A 23,753-nucleotide genomic window follows, 5' to 3' on the forward strand; every position below is an offset into this window, starting at 1 on the left:
ACAATATGCCTTAAAGAAAATGGATCCCGGTGTGACCACAGCCATGTGCATCACATGCTCTCCTCATGCATCCTTTTCGAATCTCATCATTCATGTTACACATGGTTGTGCGAAGCGCCCAGGTAACTGGCAGAACAATTTAAAAATACAGGCGAGGCTGCTCCTCTTAGCATGCAGCAGGTAAAAAGTCCCGCCCTTCTGCTATAATCATTTCACTGCCACCACTGTCAGTTCTCTACAGCCTAGAGAGGTGATAGCAGTCACACTCACTAAAAGAAGAGCGGTCTTGATCAGCCCCTCCGAACACAGATCGCTGCTCTGAGTCTCACCCCATTTCATGGAAAAGCATCAGTGCACATGCATAATCATTGAGTTTTCTGAGGTTGGGGTAAAACACTACTGGTTGCTATGGAGGAATTAGAGGAGGAGGCACAGGCTCTCTAGAGCTATGCAAGGGACATTTTCCATCCTAAAACAGGTGCATTAATACTGGTCAGTGGTTGTGCTGTGGTCTGCGAATCTCCAAGAGGACTGCTAATCCCATCAGGGTAAAGATTCAGAGCCAATCCTACAGAGAGCACAACTTCATCTCACAGTTTAGGCATCACTTCCCAGCCAGAGCTTTTTCCCCACCAAGGGCACCAAAATATTGAGATGAGTCCTTGGAACTCCTTTTGGATACACCACATGAAGATCAGTGACTGAGGGGATCTGAGCTCCATCAAAGCCAGACCAGGAGTCTGCACCAGGGGAAATGCACAGTATCACCGCAGTATTAAATCCACTCGCAGGCTCTGGACTTCGCACCAAACAGTGGATGGGCTCGAACTCTGCCTATAGACGGACTTTGGTGAGAACAGCACGTTCTATTCTAAAACGGCACGGGGCTTTTAACTTTTAATCTTTCATCTGTTACTTACAGGACTGCGAGGACCAGGGTGCACTCTTCACTGCTGATCACCTGCACCTGGTTCCTCTTCCCGCTCCTCCCCCGGCCACTACATCACGCCTCGCGGCCCCCGCTTCGCGGGAGCCGCTCGCAGGCTCTGGACTTCGCACCAAACAGTGGATGGGCTCGAACTCTGCCTATAGACGGACTTTGGTGAGAACAGCACGTTCTATTCTAAAACGGCACGGGGCTTTTAACTTTTAATCTTTCATCTGTTACTTACGGGACTGCGAGGACCAGGGTGCACTCTTCATTGCTGATCACCTGCACCTGGTTCCTCTTCCCGCTCCTCCCCCGGCCTATTTAACCCCCTCCTGTTCTCGCGTTAGCGGGACGCGTGCGGGGCGTAGTCCGGGGCGAAGCCCGGGCCCGTTGTAGCCCGTTTGAGACCGAGAGAGACCGGACCGGGCCACCCCTTTTTCATCCACGGACTAAGCCGTATGTGTACATTTTAAGCTATCTGATTGCATTTGCTCTTAATCACCCTTTATACTGTCCTGCGGAGGGTACATTGTCGCTCTATTATTACAACTTACTCACTGTGTTACATCTTAATTGAGTATGGCATCCAAAGAGGGTAGGAACCATGTGACCAAAGGCAACCTCACTGGCACATTAGACCAATTTATAGTAAGAGCTAATTCGGTGATTGATCAGGGTATTGTTCTCATGGAGCGCAGAGTTTCGCAGGATCTGGCCCTAGCAAGAAGATCTTCTCTGGGCCTCCTTGCATCTGCGCGCGCCCCAAATGGTACTGGTGCGAGCAATACTATCCTCCCTCTGACTCAATTTGTTGATGATACCTCAACTAGTGAACTCTCGAGTGATAATGACCTCACGATCAATTCAAGAATTATATCCCCCCCAGTGACTAGGCAAGGACCGATCTTGCGCAAAAAAAGGGTTACCAAGGAAGGGTTGACATCAAAAGCCAAGCCCAAAGCGATTAGGCAAGTTAGTACCAAGTCAGGGGGAGCTAAATCTGCACAACGAGGTGTCGGTGCAGCCCCAGAGGCTGACTCAGTGGTCAGAGAAGGACAGGGCAGTCGCACCCCCCCTCCAGCTTCGATTTCTTCTAAGTCCCCTGGGGATCCCCCTGCTCAGGTACCCGCTTCACCCACATTTATGCCACAGCCACCCGGGGACGCAATACCTCCGCAGCAATTAGATCTATTGCTGCGCACCTTATTGGGACCGCTGGAATCTAGGTTGGAGGGTATGGTGACCCTTCTTACTAAGCTCGAACAACAAATTAAGGGTCTAACTGAGGGTGTTAATAACAAAGTACTCCCCCCATGCCTCTGTAAATGTCGCTGTACCACTACGGCTGGGGTTTTACCAGTCCCTACGGCTCAATGTACAGCCTCACGGCCACCAACCTTCCCAACAGCTACATCACTGGCAGCTCCAGCTACCTCTCACATTCCCTCACAAGCACATCATGAAGCTAGGCCCCCCACTGACCACCATATAGATAGCAACATCCTGGGAGAGGCCCCTTTGGCTAATAACAGTGACAATGCGAGGACAGTGAGGAAGCGAACTCAGGTTGAGGCTACCAGGTCTATTTCTAGATTAGACCTGCCTCCGGAAGCAAGTCCCTACCTGGTTGTTCTTACAGGGGTCCCCGAAATTAATGACCATAGCACTGAGGAGTTCTCCAACCTGAAAAATAAGGCAATTCACTGGCTTACCAATCATAGGCCCTTGCCACCGCATGTTAGTTGCGAGATCATTATGGTTAGAAGGGTGGGGTGGGTGGGGCACACTCCTAAAAACATAACTGGCGATTGTGTCATAGTTAATTTCCGGGACGCCAGGACAGCAGATTATATCTGCAATTGGGAAACACCCCGTTCAGACACTAAAATCGGGGTGCGTCCCCTCTCCTACTTTTACCCAAATGATCAATTGAGGTCAGAAGAAAGTGGCTGGACCCTCATCTCGTATCCGCTAAGGGGAGGTGGTGGGAAATTAAGACAAGTCCCCTCTGACCCAAAATGGGCCTATCCCGTCTGTTCAAACAGGTTTAGCTGTCTTGACCAGGTTGACTGACTGGCTAGGTTCAATCATATAGCTCAGGGTTCTTTGGGGGGCAGTATTTTAGGCTCAGAGCCCACTGAGTTGCCTAGGGAAAGGAGATTGTCCCCTGGTAACAAGGGGTGCACCTCTATTACAGTGGGGACTAGTATCAGTAATAGTATCAGCATCCCCCAAGTGTACTCTACACAGCCTTCTGTTCCCCTCCAATCGCCAGTCACTTTCCATAGTGCCAGTTCCATCCCTATTGGGGAAATTGATCCCCACCAGCAGAGTAGCTCCTCCCCTCTACCAGACCCCTCACTTCATCACCCGTGTCTTCCTCAGTGTATGAACTTATTATCATGGAATGTGGCAGGCCTAAAAAATAAGCTAGCATGTCCTGCATGGGGCTCTTTTGTGGACACTGCTGATGTGATTTTACTGCAGGAGACCTGGGCCAGGGAGGAGGTTCATAGAGTCGGGTTCGTGACTTTTAACATCGCAGCTCGTTGGGGAGGTAAGGGCCGCCCTTCTGGTGGTCTGACAACATGGATCGGCGTACACCTGGGCTGCAGGGTGGATTTGATTCAGACTCATTCGGACGATATTCTATGCGTCCTACTGACCTGGCCTAACTTACACAAACTGGCAGTTGTGAATGTATATTCACGTCCTACTGCTATGGCTAAGGAATCTAACACCGTAGGGGAACTATCGTCCTTTCTTGAATCCTTAAACCGTGACATTCACTGTCTGATTGCAGGAGACTTCAATTGCCATTATGAGCCCCTCCAAGGGCTGAGTGAGGGGGCACTGCTGGATGAAGATGAGTTCTGGGGCATCCCGCAGTGTAGGTCCACTTATGCAAAGGCATGGACCCCATTGGCCATGCAGATTATGACTCTAACTTTGCAATATTCAGTCAGGGCGGTTAATGGTCGGATGCCCTCAGATATTCCCTCCAAATGTACCTATAATAAAAAAGATCAGGAATCCCACTTAGACTACGTCATGGTTCAGACCAGGATGTGGTCTAAGATTGTGGATCTGGAGGTTGTGAATAGAACGGACAGCGATCATAACGCCCTGCTGTTGAAAATGGAATTGCCCATATCTGCTAAAGCCCACATGGAACCAACCGCCGACCCAGGCCTGGTTCTTACTAACAACAGGAGGAGGGTAAAGTGGGCAACCCTGCGTGAAAGGAGGGATGTACTACCAAGCCTATACTCATCCATTCTTCCCCTGCTCAAAATGGCAAGTGACATCTGGGCTCAAGGGTGGTCCTCGGACAATTCTGTAAGCCTGCTCACTGTTCATCGGGATCTGGTTGATACCCTTGCAGGCATTTTAAATCCTATCGCTCCCCCCAGGCAACCCAGGACCATCTCCTCATCATGGTATAATGCCACATGCAGGAGAGCTAAATCTGATTTGATTAACGCCATCAAAATTGGCAGTGATAAGCTAATGATCCGCTCACTCAGGACTGCCCACAAACAAGTATTAAAACAGGTAAAAATAGATTGGGATTGGGAGAGATGGGAAAATTTATCATCTGCTCTTGCTAACAAGGAACCGAGTAGATTCTGGGCTATTGTGAACTCAGGGTGTGCGGAACCCCGCAATGCAATTGAAGTTAACCTTGATCCGGGGGTGTGGGAATCCCACTTTAAATCTCTATATGCAGCCACCTCTGATTTAGACCTTCTGCCCTTTCACTTACCCTCTACTGGGGATGCCGAAGTTTTGGAATTCTCCGTAGAGGATGTTACCATTGCCATAGGAAAACTGGCAACGGGCAAAGCACCTGGCATAGATAAGCTACCCGGGGATATGTTCAAAGAACAGCCTAAGATATGGGCGCCGTACTTATGTGCACTTTTCAACTCAATTTTGTACGGTGCAGAGGTTCCGGGCTCGTGGTTGGGAGCGGAAATTATACCTATATATAAAAATGGTTCTCCCCTGCTCCCCGTCAATTACAGGCCCATTAGTCTCATTGACGTCCCACAAAAAATAATGACAAGACTTATTTTAGATCGCTTGCAGGACTGGATCAATGAGAATGAAATCCTTTCTCCTTATCAGGCTGGCTTTAGAAGCAAAATATCTACCATGGACCAGATCTTCCGTTTAGTAATGCTGTATTGGAAGACTGTGGTAATAGAGGGTGGCAGCCTCCACATGGTATTTGTTGACTTACGCTCTGCGTTTGATACTGTTCCTAGGGGTAAACTTTGGGCTGTTTTACGTGACTTGGGTGTACCCAATTCCCTATTGGGAATATTGGTGAGGTTGCATACTCAGAACTTTGCTCAGGTCAGGTGTGCAAGAGGAGGTGTATTGTCCGCCAGGTTCGCCGTGAACAAGGGAGTCACGCAAGGGTGTGTCCTGGCCCCTACCTTGTTCTGTATATATGTTAATGGACTGATAGCCAGTCTGGATGCAGTTCCTAACAACGATGCACCCAGGCTGGCAGGCAGGAAAGTAGCAGCTATAATGTTCGCTGATGACACCCTGCTCCTATCTAAGTCACCAATGGGTATCCAACGTATATTGGAAGGATTCAATAACTTCTGTAGTGAACATGGTCTACAGATTAATGTAGATAAGACCAAATACATGATTTTTAATCCTCCGTTACACACCAGACCACCCCCTACCCTAGATTCGGTTGCGCTCGAGAGAGTTCACACTTTCCAATACCTAGGTGTCACACTAAGTGAAAAACTCTCCTGGGGCCCACACCTTGCCAAATCACAACTCAAACTGACCCAAATAGCAGGGGGAATATTAAAAATGACAAATGCCTCCACTTACAAACCCATTAGCCCTAGTCTTGAAATCTATAAAATGAGGGCCAGAGCGGCTGCATTATATGGAGGGGAACTTTGGGGGTATGCCGTTAGACCTGGACTGATTAAATCTGAGAACAACTTTCTGAGGCAGTTGCTCTCGCTCCCCCAAAGCACACCTCTATTACCGCTGAGGCTCGACTTGGGTATATTTCCCATCCAGGAGGAATTAGCCATCAAACCCCTCAGGTTTTGGAGGAGGATTTGGCTGACCCCCGAGCTTGAGCAGTACAAAACTGAGCTGCAAGAAATACTGAGATTAGGCAGGGTAGCGCATATACCTTGGCTTTCTTACATTAAAGACGAACTCATGAAATTGGGTCTTGCAGACATGTGGGTGAATCCAGCAACAGCCTGTAGCGAGATCTCAGGGAACCTATTCACAGAGTTACACAGATCTCGATGTTCTAATGCATGGCTCCACGACTCACAGAATGGTACCATGGTAAAATCATTCATAGAGATTAAATCCGTATACTCATTCGAAGATTTTCTGGATGTCATTTTCCCTGTTATGGCTAGGAAGCTATACATACAATGGAGGTTTGGTGCACTCCCCTTAGCGTGTCTAACCAGCAAATGGTCCCCGTCCAGGTCCTCACACTGTCTTGGCTGTGGCATGAATAAAGAGGACGAATGCCATATTCTTTTTTTCTGTCCTCTCTACAGTAGAGCAAGGAAGAATTGGATTGTACCCATTTGTAGGAATCTAGGATTTAGGAAGTGCTCAGACGCATTAAGGGTTTTTAAAACTGATACCGCAGGACATATTGTGTTTGCTCTTGCTAAGTATCTGCATGCTATCTGGATTAAAAGGAGTTTTATATTATCAAATAGTGCCTAGTAGCCTGGGCTCATATTTGCTTATGTAATTCCAGTTATTGCTGCAATAATGTACTCTAACAGTGACTTTCATTCCTGCTTTGCATTTGCCTATGTTATCTTAGACGTTGCTTCAATATTGTAATTTTAATGTATATAGTATTTTATGTGTTCTTTTATGGCTGAAATATTGCCGAAATAAAGATTCAATTGATTGATTGATTGATTAAATCCACATTACCAGCCTCCAGGTAGGACTGTCGCCTGGTACCAGCCACCTTTCTCCCGATTCACCTCGTGCCACTCCTCCATTAGGGTCCTCCGCAATCCCTAAAACCAGTTCCCCATCTCCAGTCTTTGTGTACTCCAACCCCCTCGAGAAGGTTCCTGTAGGCTCCCACCTTCCCTGAATTAGTACTCCATTACCAACATTCATAAACCCCTAGTACCAGTTGCCCCGCCCTTCCCCTTTCAATGCCAGCTTCTGTGCACCCCTTACCTTCTCTAGCACCAGTACCTAATTACGAGTTTCGCTGAAGGCCTCAGATCGTGGGGTACATATAAAAGCTTTCAGAATCTCAAAAGTCTTTTCTTCCGCTAAGAATTTACCAATTTACTTTTTTTACATGCAAAATAAGGACTTGCAAAACTCTAATAAAAAATAGAATTAATTTCAAGGCATTTGTTTTCTCTTTTTCTTTCTTTGTACACAGCCCTATCCACTCTGCGCCTGGAAACTTAATATTCACCCTGACATCGTGGTAAAGATGGGGCGCATGAACAGCAGGAGCCATGAGAGCTGCTTTTTTCATTTTATTTTACAGATTGCTTTTATTTTCTGACATGAGGCAATTCTTGCCCTTTATCAACTCAAGCTGTGCAGAAGTGATTCAAGTGGTATTTGATGACAGATGAGCAGCACCCCTCTGATCTAGGAGGAAGCTGCCATCCAGTTATTTCTTTGACCTCTGCTGTGTGTACCCTGCATCGCCTTTGTACACCCTGACTCCAAGGCAGGGAAGCTCTGCGCTGAAAGTAAAGAAACGGAGCTGCATGCGTTATGTGAAGTGTTAGTTTTATATCGAATTTCTTGAAGAAACAATCGCAGCTGAACAACTTTTACATGAATAAACTTCAAATGCGACTTCCTGACCTTTAACCTCATTCCACTCCACCAGTCCTTCTCAGTTTGCCTCGCTGGTGACCGGAAATGAACAAGGGGGTGTTGTTATTTTTAAGTCTTGCCTGGAGATAGCTTTAGCTGTGCGCTCAGCCTCATATTTTCCCAAAATATCATAATAAAAATACATGCATATATGCAAACACACAGGGGCTTTCAGTAAGCCCCCTCCATCTACTGCTCTGTTCAAATGTCATTCACGTGTTGGACAACCCCACCACAGTAAAGAGCATGGGGCAATGGGTTAGCCCACTTTACCCACTGGCTGCCTGGCACTGTGAGAGATGGGATGGTTTCTAATCACATTGTATTGTATTGTAATTGCATTTATATAGCGATTACTACTCCTGACGAGGCGTCAAATCGCTTTTTCGTCGAGTAGCACCCTACTCCGGAACATCTAAAGGATTAGTGTTGAATTAGTATAGTGAAAAATCCAAGTAATTTGAGTGGTGGATATTAGTCAGTTATTTGGAATGAGAAGTATAGCAGAGGGATAGAAGAGGGAAAAGATTTGCCTTTATATAGCGCTTGCTACCCCTGATGGGATGTTGAAGCACTTTTTTGGCAAGTAGCACGTACTTCGGAACCCATAAAGAATTAGTGTTGAATTAGTATAGTGAAAAATGAAAGTAATTTGAGTGGTGAATATTAGTCAGTTATTTGGATTGAGAAGGATAGCGGAGGGGCAGAAGAGGGAAAAAAGGTTTGCATTTATATAGTGCTTGCTACCCCTGATGGGGTTTTGAAGTGTTTTTTTTCGGCAAGTAGCACGCTACTCCGGAACCCATAAAGGATTAGGGGTGAATTAGTATAATTGATTATGAAAGTAATTTGAGTGGTGGATATGTTAGTCAGTTATTTGGATTGAGAAGGGTAGCAGAGGGATAGAAGTGGGAAAGAGGTTTGCATTTATATAGCGCTTGCTACCACTGATGAGGTGATGTCGCTTTTTTGGCGGGTAGCACACTACTCTGGAACCTATAAAGGATTAAAACAGTGAAATATGAATGGACATGTTACTCTGATTGAAAAGGATAGTGGAGGGATAGAAGAGGGAAGGATTTAGAGTTTTTTTGTTTGTTTGATTTGGAGGTCATAGCAGTAGAAGGAGGATTGGGATGAGTTAAAGGGATGCGAAGGGGAAGAGTCAGAGGGAAGGGTTTAGAAAGGCTTGTTTTGGGGGGTCGGTAGAGTAAAAGAGGTATGAGATGATGCAAGGAGGGGTAGAGTAGGGAAGAGTCTAGAAAGGGTTATTTTGGGTATCATAGTAGTGGTATGGGGTTTGAGATGAATGAGAGTGTGGCGGTAGAGGATATATTGATAGAGGTATAGGGTGAGGAATAGGGTATTGCATTGGAAAAAGTAGTAGAAAGAGGTTTGAGATGAGTCAGAAAGTTGATGTAGAGGATATATTGAGAGAGTTATGGGGTGAGAAATAGCTAAGTGCATTGGATATGCTGAATTATCAGAAATTAATAAATATATAGCTCCAAGTACATGGAAGGTATATAGATGTATAAAGGAAGTAAGTGTATGTAGATTAAAGCTACATTAAATAAATTCTGGATTTCAAGTGTTGTTGTACTTAAAAATCTATTTGTTTTAAAACATAATTATTCTACACGTTTACACAAAGCAATACTTATATAGAGGTACATATCTATAGTACAAATAAATGCTTATATAGAGAGGGATATGCTGTATATTTCTGTTTGCATATGGTGCTTATGTAGGAAGAGCCAATTCTTGAGTAGTTTTCTGAAAATAAGGTGGTTGTCTGTGGATCTTATGTTGGAGTAAAGAGTTCCCTAGTTTGGCTGCTTGAACAGAGAAGGATGTGCCACCCACGTTTTTTTTTGTTGTAACTTGGAATTTTGAGGTGAGGTGCCACTCTAGAGCGGAGGTTCCTTTGTTGAAGGTGTTTGGTGATGTTATTCTTTCTGTTCCATGTATCACTTTGTGGGCGATACAAAGCAGCTTGAACGTGGATTTTCTGGCATCCGGCAACCAATGCAGGGCTTTCAAGGCAAGGGAGATATGGTCTTGTGGTTTGATATGTAAAAGTAGTCTGGCAGCCGAGTACTGAATCCGGTGTTGTCTTTTCATGGTCGTTAAAGGTGGTCCGTGGTGTTATCGAGTTTGGACAGAACAAGGGAGATGGTAGCCTGGACCCTGTGTGGAAATCCCAAATGGGGGAAGATTTGTCGCAGAGTTTTTATAGCAACAAAGCTTCATCTTGCTAGTTTGTCCACTTGGGTATTCATCGATAGCTTGGAGTCCATGGTCATTCCAAGGTTTCTTACTTACTTCGATACTTTAGGCAGTGATCCCAATTCATCATGCCAGGCGACAAGTGGGTCATAATGTTTCCAATCGCCACACTTGAGTATTTCCATTATGGAAGACTTCAATTTGAGATGGCTCCACGTCATCCATTGATCCATGGCTCTAAAACAACTGAAAATTGGCAAGTTTCCAATGTCTTTATGTCATTCCAGGTGAAGGAGTATTTGCATGTCATCTGCATAGTTATAGCATGTGAGGTGAATTTAATTGAGCAGTACTGGTAATGGCTTTTTGTAGATGTTGAAAATCATGTGTGAGAGGATAAAGCCTTGAGGGACCCCTGCTTCCAACGCCAAAAAAGGACTACTCCTCAGTGCCGGGGCCAGTGCAACATGTTTGCTGGACACTGCTTCTTTTTGTATAATTTTTATATTTTTGGCTTTTTTGTTTGCCCATTGCATATTTTTAAAGAAGAATGTTAAAATAATTACACACTTGCCAAAGGCACTGACTTTGTCAGTGCCTGTTGTATACAGTATCCTAAAACATAAGGTGAACAAAGGCCCACAAAGTATAAGGTAGAGCCTCGAAGTACAATGCTATGCATCTAATAAGTTTAAATAAAGTGTTGAAAATAGGAAAGTTGAGGCACTGCCAAATGTCACCTAGAAAATAAATACCGCGACCACCTCACTCCAGGCCATTGCGGATACTGTCTGCAGTCCTGTACTTTTTACCTACAAATCATTATTTCCGGGTGTATTTGTCTGATTAGGTCAAAGAGAGTAAAGCAAGACAACATTCAGAATGCATTGGGCTATCATACAAAAGTACAGTACTGATCACCCTTTACCTAAAATCTCTATTCAAAAACTGGCTGATTTCTGGTGCAGGTCGCAGAGTTCACTGATTGCTCATCCCTTGGCTACCTAATCTGTCTTACTGTTAAAAAAAAGTTATCATGAGGCTCATGGAGCTTGACACAGTGAGGCATTTATGCCCTCAAAAGCTGGGTCGACTGCTAGCTTTACACTGAAGAGAGATAGGAGCCAGCAGAAAAGCTTCTCTGTGTCTGACCGTCTGACGTATTCATGCACAAAGACAGAATAAAAGTAACACATTTTGGATCATTTTGACATACAACTGGTCTTTTCCTGTTGTTATGATAAGTCAGGCCCTGTGATTAGTGAAGTAAATTAAAACTAGCATACAAATTCTTTTGGACATTCACAGAAAGTGTCTACGTGTTATAGATCACATCATAATATGTGAATAATTGTTGCGCTAGCTACCTATAATAAAGCCGCAAGTTACACGATATACATGCCATAATGTTCCTAAATGAACTATGCATTTATATTCATACATGTGTGTATATACATGAATGAATAAATGAAATGCAATTGGGGGCAACTAAACAGAGAAGCACAAAGCTTAGCCCACTCCATGGAAGTTCATGTTTTCTTCAAATCTCCCCATGCTGCTTCCCCCTCACACAGTGACAGCTCCTCCTCCAATGCGGCGGATTGTCACCCCACTGCTTTGCAGCAGTGAAAGAAAGGAAAAATAAAATGTTAATAACTCGAGGTTATCATTTTATTTTTTGCTGCTGCCAGCAGCTTTGCGGGTGGGGCTGCTCAAATGACAGAGGAGCAGGGAAGAAGTGGTTTGCCCACTTCAAGTGCGCATGACTGCTTGGACGGCACTGTCATGCACACTTTGCATGTTTTCCATGCAGGCTTCATTACAGCCTGCGTGGAGAACATGCCAAGACTCCCAGCCCCTGTCTGAGCACCCAACCCCGGCGCTCAGACCAACCACAAGACTGCATTGCATCGTTGTGATTGGCTCAGGGGAGCCTCAGCCTGGGTGCTTCGTGTTTGGAAGACTGTCCAATATAGAAGACGGCTGGGCGACGGCGGAGTGGCGCGGCAAGGGGGTGAGTTATTTCCTTCTTTTTTCACTCCCACTTACCACCCCACCCATGATTGGTGCCAACCGCTCCTGCCCTCACACCCCTGCTTCCACCAGTATTCCGAATATTGCTTACCACCTCGTCTGTCAGTGCACAGCAGCAGGTATATTTTTTACCAGCTATGACTAAATGTCAGACTTTGTAATGCTGGTTTTCTTTTATCTCACACATTCCACATGTTGCTTCAAAGCCAAGGCCATTGCAAAGAAAGGCAGCATTTATGCTTTTGGGGGAGGGCCAGGCTGCTGCTCTTATTTAGCTTAAATTGAGGCAGAAGAATTACTATAGAAATGTTTTCTCCCATAGGCCCATACATCTGTTTCTTAGGCTGTTGCAGAGCACTAAATGGCTAGAGCATTTGTTTCAGGTCCTAGTCGGTTGAAAAGTTACTGGCAAGCATTCCTTTAAAGTCTGACTCTTCCTCATGCAGCTGTTATGTTCTTTTAACTTCCAGCAGCAAATCATCTGTTATTTTGAAGTTGGACCACTTGCAATAGCCTTTTAAAGTTGTATTCAGAGTTTTCTGTGCAAAACTGGAAAAATAAACAATGCTTTTTATAAAGTTTAAAAATATTGAACTCAATGTTGTTTCGAGATACCTTAAGATAAGAATTCACTTTTCCTCCATTATTTCAATGTATTTCTTACTTTTTTAAAGCTATGCTTCACAAATTGAGACCTATTAGCTTTGCCAATGCTTGTTAATGAGGAGACAGCAAACCGGCTAATACCACTAGATGGTGCCAGAAGCTGGATGTGTTGTATTTGTTCTTTTTCTGTAGCAGATGTTTTTAAAAATTGTAATCTAAGTCCTGAGGTCTTCGCTTCAGTTTGCTTACCCAACCCCAATAAAACACTTGATGGAGGTGTTTTGTTAACATTGTTTTGATAAGAGTACTACACATGTAGAAGTCATAACTGCACATAGTCACACTCAGGAATAGTAGCCCACTTCTATTGTGCTAGCACAGTTTGTGCATTTAATATACCATCATATTTGAGACTGGGAACCTTTCCAGCCATTTGGCCCTCATTGCACTTAAGGATCCAGAAAATATCAGACACAACAACTTGTTTACATATAATTGTTCTTCAAAATCTCAGCCACAATTTCCACAGCTTCATCTGTTATTCAAAAAGTTTGTCAGTAAGTGTCAACTCCATGGATCGGTTTGATGCTCAAATGGGTCCACCTCTCAATCGTCCCACCTTCTGAAGCTGTGATAGCACAGACGGTTGGAGGGATTAAGCGAGGGAAGGAAAGAATGGGGACTGCCGGGAGGGAGACCCATAAAATAACAAAAACAAAACAACATAAGATGAAGTAATTAATACCACTATGCTTATTAATACCATCTAACACGTGTTACTATTTTATGGATCTATAAATACCTGTAAAAGAAAATAATGCTGAGCTGTATCTCACTCCAGTAGGAGAGTGCCTTCCATTATCTGAAAGCTCTCTCTCTTCTCTCAAACTTTGTCTAAGAATAAAAACACATTTAGTGATATGGCTTACACAATCTTGAAACCATTCACACATACACACTCCTGTTTACCCACCACAAATACCAAACGATCTTGCATCACAGGGGGGGTTGAGTCAAGTCACACCACATTTCCCTGCTATGAAAAGGAAACAAAAAGCATTATGCTGCATGGATAACCACATTAAGAGTATTCTTTTTGAAGTTAGTAACTTTTCCTTTTCCTGGGCACCCTGTGAATGATATACGGTTAAGGGGTATGTACGAAGTAAGGTTTAATTGCTCCAGTTCAAGAAATAAGGGAAACGATGACAGCGTCACCCTTACCGCCCCTTGCTGACTCCTGAATAGGTTTCACTCTGCTCTGGCACGTCTGTCTCGGCACAAAATACGTAGCAAGTGATGATCACCGGAGGGGTTCTTTAAACATCTGGTTCACGGGGTTCTCACGTGTGCGTCTGCTATGATTACCCAGGGCCGCTGGGAGTTGTAGTGGTGCAGATCAGAGCTTCCAAATCCCCTCTACTTCCACGGACGGAGTGATCTCGCAGTCACACACGCACACACACATCACATGCTGGTGGGGCCCATTACACCAACATTCATCCTACCACTCTTATCCGTGCCTTGTATAAGGGAAACACACCTTTAGATACCTATCCGATCTGCCTGTACTTTGAGGTCAATGCGACCAGCTTAGTTGCTTGTAAATCTAGCGAAGAACATTTCATAGAATACACAAATAAATTCAATAAACATGACAAGAAATAACCACCCGAGACAGAAATTCAAACAATTTGTTCATTTATCTAAAATTTCAGGAAAAGCCAATTAAATGCAAATTCATTTTCTCATATTTACCTATTCTGTCTAAATGTCAGATCCTAAGTCAGAACCGGTCCTCTGTAGAAAAATTAGAGTTTTCTGCCGTCATGTAGAGTCATCGTCCTCTCCGTCAGCATAGGGACCTCGCATCATCAGCTCGGGAAGAAGTGGCGCTAGACCTCTCTAGTCTACTATTATTTATACTAAAATGTTCATTCTATAAAGTTACATTTCTTTATTCAGAACGGATGAATGGCGGAAATAATGTCATCTTGGTACTTTTTCGATATTATGCGAGATTTTCTCACGCATAGAGTGTCCCAACTAACGAATAGCAGAATTGAATGTTCATGACCAATTTGATACTTTCACGGATGTCTCTATTAGGTGAATTTGTTTCAATAGTGAGTTCATACCAAGTTCGTATCAACTTTTCTGTCTTCCAGGGGCTCTTGGCAGATGTCCCGGACTTGTCATCATGCTTATGGCTTTTCAGTTCATCAGGGGTGCAAGGTCACAGGCAGAGCGAAGCCTTTTTGTGAATTTCCATCTACTCGAGTGCAGGCTGCGGGTGGTGGCCATTTTGTAGTAGGCCACATCAGTCAACTTAAGCAAAAATAAACATAAAACAGAATTACTGCACGGAAATGATTATACAGTGTTATTCCCCTGCTAATACCCTTATGTGTATGTATTTATCTAGCCATTTGCGACATCAAAAGCCATTAGTGCATATTAATTTAAGCGCAAAACACAATAACATCACATAAGCAACATCGTTTTCTGTTAGTTTGCTCACCAACCTAGTTCACTTATTATTTAGCCATGCAATAGCATTCCCACGTGTAATTCTCTTGTTAATAAGGTTGATTAGACAACATTCGACAAACTTTTAATAATTAATAATTAATCAGTAGTACTTTTAGTTATAACATGCGAAATTGAAACAGGTATTTGATTTAAAAGTAAAAACCCTGCTCCATCAATCCCCCCTTTGGTGATATCTGATCACCATAAAAATCAAAAACCCCAAAAATCAATTTAGTTTCCCTTTTTGGAAAGATTCGAAATATCTTCTTGTTCTTGTTCATGTTTTTAAACCCTAGTTTCCATCTCATCTTCCTTTTTAGTTTCTATATACATGCTTTCTCTTAGCTCTTCTAACTCTATTTCTTGTGGATCTCTTTCTGGTTTCTTTTGTCTTCTTTTAATTTCTTTTGTATTTTTCTTTTTATTTCTTCTATATCTACAACACATACATCCTAATCTAAGGATCAATAGTGCAACGATTACACAGGTTAATGGAAATAATATCTTACCAAATATGGTACTACCTATCTTGGCTACAAAATTCTTAATAGCAATCATCTTATTAGCCATTTTAGTCCAGATACTTTCAGCTTCCAGTGGTACTAATTCTTCATGCAAATCAGTAATATTTTTGATATAGACTTTTAGATCTTTATTTTCGTCAGGAATGTAAGTGCAACAATGTTGAACTTTCAGCATTCCACAGACTCCACCCTCTTTTGCCAAAAGAATATCAAGGGCAAGTCGATTTTGCATTGCCATAGCGCGCAAAGCAACCATTTCTGTATTAACCAAAGAAAGCCTCCAGCGGTGATTGTTGACAAACGATCCACCACTGTTGACAGCTTCCGAATGCCAAATGCATTCAAAGAAATTCCCACTGCTGGAATTAAAGCTCCAAAAATATCTCCTACAATTTCTGTCCATGTTTCTCTTCTATAGCATGTTAATGTGTTAGAATGTTCAGCATCATCTACTCTATCCATGTGAAAAATCTTTGGAAAGACCAGGCCAACATAACATGTACCAAACCAATGGTCAGGCAAACGGTAATAAGCCTTGTTCCCACAAATATAATACACTCCCGGGAAAACTGGATCTTCTCCTCCTCTAAATCCCCATCCGGTTGCAATAAAGTATGTATCATGGCACTCACTTGTCCCTATGAAATAATAATCATACTGGGATCTCTTCCTGGTAATGCACAGTTTTCCTTTCTGTGGGGCATCTATAGCCATAGTTGGACTGGCTCCATTTTTCAGCTCCTTTTCTTTCTCAATATCCCACATTGTGTCACTCATTTTATGCCCTTCTGCTTTCTTGTGCATGTTCAACCTTCTTCTCTCAACCATGTCTAGAAAATTCTTCTCTTCTCCTTTCAAACTGCAAGTTAAATTGTTTCTAAAAACATATTCTAAGGTTAATTCTTTGGTTTCTAAAAAAATCTCACCTAAAGTGTTAGCTTCTTTTGCAGGATTCAGTGCTTTATTCATAGGCAACTGCCCAAGAATATTATCTACATTAGACATATTATAATCTAATTTCCCTAACTGGTAAAATATACTAATCAACACACTACAGGAAATTCCGTACGTAGCCGGAAGATGATGATAAGTCACTCCTTCTGAAACAGAGGCAGGTAATTGCATGCAGACGTAGCAATCCCTTACTTCCATTGTCTTTACGTACTCATACAACAATTTTGAAAAAACATTGCTAGAAAAATCGTTAATTGACCTATCTTTATGTATATGTACATTACTAGTTCTAGTTGGTACTACCTTTAATGGACTCTTCCCTATATTAGTCTTGTTCTCAGTATAACCTTCTAAAGTGTCTATAGTGACTTTAAATGAAATCAATAGAGCAAGCACGCTCCAAAGCAGCATTAATAAACCTGTACAGCAGCAGCACATTTTGCACCATCTTTTCAGAAAGGTACATCTACTTTTATTTTCAGTGTTAGCCATTTTGTTAATTTGACCGTGTCTTTTGACTTAGCCTCTTCTACTCCTCTACTGAACTTTTAAGGGCAGCAAGTACCCAACTGATTATTACAATCTACTAATTTTAGTATTTCTTTTTCTTCTCTTCTCCAAGTGATTCTCCTTGGATTTACTCAATTTGGATTTTCATCACTTTTCACTGTCTCTTCATCATCATCAAACTGTATCAGGTCCTGAACATCCGTCTCTTCTCCAATATCGGACAAGATAACTCTCAGGATTCCCACAGCTTCTTCTTCAGCAACCTCTTTCAGTAAAGCCTCCTCTGGACTTCCTTGGCTGTCCGCCTCTTCTCCTTCTTCAGGCAGTGCCACATACGTCCATTCCGGTGACTTGTACCTCTGGTTTGGTTTTCTTACTCTTTTAGTTCTCTCAGGTATCTCTGTTTCCTCTTCTTTGGTAGGATTTTGACTTGACACTTCGTTCACTTGTTCAGCTCTCGAAGAGTTAACTCGTGTCAGTCTATACCTCAGCCTCTTTATCTTATTTGGCCAAAGATCTCCTTTAGCATTTCTCTTTTGTTTTCCTTCTTTATTGTTTCTTTCTCCAAGCCAAGTTCTCTTTCTCAGAACTCGTCCTCCATGTATTTCATTGTCACTTTCATCAGACTCTGTTTCGATTACCTCTTGTACATCAACAGCTTTCTTTTCTCCAACAACTTCCTTTTCTCCAACAGTCTCTTTTTCCACCAATTGAGATTTCCCTACTTCTGTCCCTCCTCGGGTCTCCGACACGCAATCTTCTTGCTGTCTACTTGTCCCTTCACCTAGCTTGTTGTAGATGTTCCCTACACCTCCTCGGGGTTTTTCCGCAATCTGTCCCTCACTGTCTTTGTCTGTCCCTTTTCCTTCAATATTTATCTCAGGTGGAACTTGTCCAATTTCCTCATGTGATTCAGGTATCTCTTCTGTTGGAATGTTCTTTTCTTTTCTTTCTTTCTTTTTGTGTTGGTCACTGTCAATTGGAACCTCAGGCAATTCCTCTGAGTCTGAACTTGCTTCTGCAGTTTGCACTGTTTTCTTCAGAACCTCTTCTGGTGGGATGAAAATTTCTCTTGACTCACTTTCCCCACTTTCAGGATTCATTTTCCTTCTTACTGCCTCGCTGTCTGCATCATCACTGGAATCTGATTCTTCAAAGTATTCTTTTCCAGTGCCGTCTCTTGGATTTGGAACTCTCAGTGTGTGGCTTGCATGTATCCAATTTTTCACACCAGCGCACTTCACAGCAGTCGTTGTGGTCAAAATGACTTGTCTTGGCCTTCCCCACCTTGGAACCAGGCAATTCCTTCTTCTGTGGACTTTTATTCTTACCCAGTCCCCTGGGCTCAGATCATGGGCTGGTTTCTTTTCAAGTGTGGTGGCGTCTTCTCCAACCTAGTGAAATACAGAATGAACTGCGTCAACCAGGCCTTTACAGTAATCCAAAATCATGTCATCAGCTTGTTCACTGGTACATATGCATGCCTCATAGCACGTCCCATGATAATTTCATGTGGACTCAAACCTGTTGTTCTGTCTGGAGTAGACCTAATGGTCATCAGGACTAGAGGCAAGACATCGGGCCATTTCATTCCTGTGGCTAAGCACATTTTGCCAATTCTGTTTTTGATGGTACCATTCATCTGCTCAACTACGCCAGAAGCCTCTGGTCTGTAAGCACAATGCAGCTTCTGCTGTACACTCAATGCTTCACAAATTAGACCCATGATTTCATTATAAAAATGTCCTCCTCTGTCTGATTCAATGGTTACTGGGAACCCGTACCTTGGGATGAACTCTCTTAACAGTAATTTGGCCACTGTTATCCCATCATTTCTTCTGATTGGGTACGCCTCCAACCACATGGAGAACAAACAGTCCACCACCAGAACATACCTCAATCTGTTGACTGGGGGCATTTCAATGAAGTCTATCTGCATTCTTGTGAAGGGTCCTCCCTCCCTGCCTATTGTTCCTAGGCTCACCACTGTTTTCTTTCCAGGATTGCATTGTTGACATATCAGACATCTCTGGCAGAGACTTTCTGCTATCAGTCTGAACTTTGGACTGTACCAGGTTTGCTTAAAGGCTCTTATCATAGCATCCCTCCCCAGATGTCCTTGGCCATGATACATCCTTGCCATTGTTGACAACATGCTGTTTGGCATGACTGGCCTTCCATCCCTATAGACCCACACATGATCTTTTTCCCTAGGTGCACAACCTGCTTTCACCCAATCTCTCATTTCTTCATCTCCTGCCTCATCCTGCAGCTGTTTTACTTCCTCCCATGTCCCCACTGCATTAGTAAACATTAATGAACAAGAAGACATTTCCCGTTCTTTACTCCTGTTAATTGAGTGATTGTTTCTTGCACAATATTGTGCTATGTCATTGGCAAACTTGTTACCCACTGTTACAAAATCATCACCATGACCATGAGAAGCACATTTTACAACTGCTAGTTCTTTAGGCAGCTGTATCGCCTCTAGCAGTTTTCCAACCACTTCAGCATTCTTTATAGTAGTTCCACTTGAGGTCAGGAAACCTCTTTGTAGCCATAGCTGGCCAAAATCATGGACAACTCCAAAGCCATACTGGCTGTCAGTCATCACAGTCACTCTCACACTTCTCCCAATCTTGCATGCTTTTGTCAGTGCCACCAATTCTGCCACCTGAGCGGATTTAACTCCTTTCAAGGGTGATGCTTCCACAACTTCTGAGACTTTACACACAGCATATGCAGCACTCAACACTCCTTCATCTGTTCTCAGACAAGATCCATCCACAAACAACACATGATCACTTTCAGGCCGTGGCAGATCTCTTATGTCTGGCCTTGGCTTTGTACAGTAATCAAGTACATCCAGGCAATCATGATCAACATCATTTCTCACACCCACACATTCAGCATCAGGCAACAGTGTCGCTGGATTCACATTCACATTCACACATCTCTCCAGACTTACATTAGTTGCACCAAGAATGACTTTCTCATATTTAGTCAGCCGACTATGAGACATGAACTGTGTCCGGCTCCTTGTTAAAAGGATAGCCACATCATGAGGTACGAATACCCTTACAGGATATCCCATTATGATTCCTTCACTTTGTTCCAGACTTTTGCAGGTAGCAGCTACTGCTTTCAGGCAACCTGGCAAACCCACAGCTACTGGGTCAAGAGTTGCTGAGAAATAGGCAATTGGCCTCCTCAGACGTCCATGTTTCTGGATTAACACTGAAAGTGCACATCCATTTCTCTCACTACAGTACAGCTCAAATTCCTTCTCATAATCAGGCATTCCTAGGGCAGGAGCCTCACAAAGTCTGTCCTTTAGCTCTCTGAATGCAGCCATTTCCTCTGGGTTTAGCTCTAATGGGTCTTTCACCTCACTTTTGGTCAATTTAATCAAGGGTTTGGCAATCAGGCAAAAATTACTTATCCACTGACGACAGTAACCCACCATTCCCAGGAACATTCTCACCTCTCTTTGTGTCATTGGGGCTCTCATTCCCCTAATGATTTTGATTCTGTCAATAGTCACTTTTCTCAGGCCTTTCTCAATGTTATGTCCTAAATACTGGACTTCTTTCTTGCAGAATTGCAATTTGGCTGGAGATACTTTTAATCCTCCATCTGCCAAATGATTCAGTAAAGCAAAAGTGTCTACTTCACAGGCTTCACGTGTTTTTGATGCCACCAATAGGTCATCAATATACTAGACCAAAACTGAATTTTCAGGCATTGTCAGACTTTCCAGAGATTTCTTTAGCAATTGATTAAATATTGAAGGGCTCTCTGTATACCCCTGTGGAATTCGGCACCATGCCAAAATCCGTTCTCCAAATCTAAAAGAAAATATTGGCTGGCTGTCATGATGCAATGGAATTGAAAAGAAAGCATGACACAAATCAATTACCATATACCATTCTGCATCATGGGGAATCTGATACAAAATTACTGATGGATTTGGCACAATAGGACAACATGGCACAACAATCTTGTTAATTTTTCTCAAATCCTGTACTATTCTGAACTTTCCATTAGGTTTCTTCAGTCCCATTATCGGTGAATTACATGGGCTGCTCAATATTTCTCTCAACACCCCTTGCTGGATCATCTTTTCAATTAAGGGTGTTATTCCTTCAATTATTTCAGGTGTCAATCTGTATTGTGGTATGTTTGGGTAAACCACTCCCTCTTTCACAGTAATCTTTACTGGATCTACATTTCTCATCAGACCCACATCTTCTCCAGTAAAATCCCAAACTGCTGCTTTCACTGTCTGTTTCAATTCTGGGGGTAATGCATCTGGATTAAATATTGCATATGTTCCCAAAGCCTCACATTCTCTATTGTCCATGGTCATTCTGTATAGAACATCCTCATCAGGTGTTTCAAAAGTTATTCCATCTGGAGTACAGAAAATAGTGCAATTCATCTTGCACAGCAGATCCATGCCTAGCAAGTTTACAGGACTTGTGTCACACACCACGAATCGGTGCATATCTGAAAATTTCCCTATTCTAACCCTTACTGGTTCAGTAAGTAGAGTCTTAATCTGTGTGTTGGACACACCAACCACTTGGATTGCTTCATCCGAGAGAGGAAGATTCTTTATATCAGCTGACCTGACAGTTGATCTTGTGGCCCCAGTGTCAACTAGGAACGTGATACTTTCACCATTGATTTTCCCATCTACAAAAGGCCCTGCCTGGTCTATTTCTAGAGTTGCGCCAAGTACTCACTCCTCCTCCTCTCTTCGGCACCGTCAGAAGTCTCCCTCAGAGTCACTTCCCTCATTTTTCAACCAGTACTGTGAAACTGCGCTTGCGCGTTTTGGTTTGATTACCTGCTCTTCATCGTAGAACCCCGATTCCTGGCTGTACTTCTGGGATCCTTTTCTCTGCGGCAAGGGTGGTTTTGGCACCTGATTCTGCTGCTTATCAGCTTTCTGCTGTTGCCGATGCTGACCACACCCCTCACTCTGCACCTGTGAATTCAATGATGAATTATCGTCATTAGTAGACAGTGGATTCTTACACTCGGATTTCCAGTGCCCTAATTTTCCACAGTTGTGACACGGGAACTTCTTTTTGGCCTATTCTATGTTCCCTTTCCCTTTTCCTGGAACAAACTTGGGTTTATTTCCTGGGTTATTTGCTTGTTCAATCAATTGAGCTTCCTGTCTTTCTGCGACTTTCACCTGTGCCCACATTGCCTTTTCTTTTAACTTCCTCTGGTTTGCCTCAATCTCATCACTGAAGTATTTTGCATGTCTCAGAATCTCATCAGTTTTTTTACTCTGCCAGTCTACGGTGTGCTGCCTTATCATGTCACTGATTTCCGGCCGCAAACCGTACACAAATCTATATACAAAATGGCTCAGATCCTTGTCTCCCAAATGTTCATCTCCACTGAACTGCTTAAAAGCTAGTATCAGTCTTTCATAGTAAGCATGGACTGATTCTTTCAATTCTTTGTGTGTTCGATCTATTTTAACCCAGTCTGTTTCCTTAGGGGGTACTTTATTTTTCAAGAAGGCCATAACCTGCTCGTACTTCTTCATGACCTCCGGGTCTGGAGCTCCTGTTTTTGGATCTCTCGGGTATTCCTTAGTGGGCCAGTCTATGACTATTTTACATTCTGCCCACAGGTCTGCTGGTACAATTATATCAAACAGCCTATTCAGGTCAATCCACAGTACTTTTGACAACTTTACAAATCTGTCAACCTGTCTGTACCACTCAACAGGCTTCTCCCTTAGTTGAGGGAAATCATTTGTAAATGATAAAATATCCTGTCTGGTCCATGGGACATGTACGTACCCACCACCTGGAATCTCTCTCATGGGGTAAGCTGTCACTGCCTTCTCTTTTTCTTTCAAGGGGAATGCTGAGTAAGTTCTATCTGCCCCATCCTCTCGCTTCCGGTACCATCTGTCTTTCCATTTCTCTACATCTCCCCATTTCCTCAGTAAAGCAATCATTTCCTTAATCTGTCCTGTTCGGCCTGCATTGTTTAGATTCTCTATATCTTTGTCTGAAAAATCCACTCGGTAAGGCTTTTGTAAAGCTTTCATCTTGTCCATGTCAATTCCCAATTCACTGGCTATTCCTTTCAATCTGTCATGTATGTTCTTTGCTCTCCATGTTACACTCTTGCAAAGGAAGAGAATCTCCCCTTCCTGATAATTCTTCAGCGTTTCTGTAGGGAGTGTACCTACAATCATCTCTTCCATTTCCATACGTAGCCTAGCTACACCAATTCCCTGTGATTCTCTTTCTTTCTTCTGCAAGGTCTTCAGCCAATCATTCAAATCTTCAGCAGTTATCACAGATTTTTCTGCACCCCCTGGTTCTGTCACTCTTTGTGGTTCTAAAATTGATCCTCTGCTCCCTTCCACACATCCAGAATTCAAACTTGAGTTAGTCTGCACACTCAATTCCCCTCCACATATGGTATGTCTCCACTGATTTTCTCCTGTTCTCCACTGTGTTTCTCCCGTTCTCATTTCTGCCTGCTCCGGAGGTACAATCAATCTATTG

This window comes from Triturus cristatus, chromosome 6 (genome assembly GCF_964204655.1).
Source record: "Triturus cristatus chromosome 6, aTriCri1.1, whole genome shotgun sequence".
Classification (NCBI taxonomy): Eukaryota; Metazoa; Chordata; class Amphibia; order Caudata; family Salamandridae; genus Triturus; species Triturus cristatus.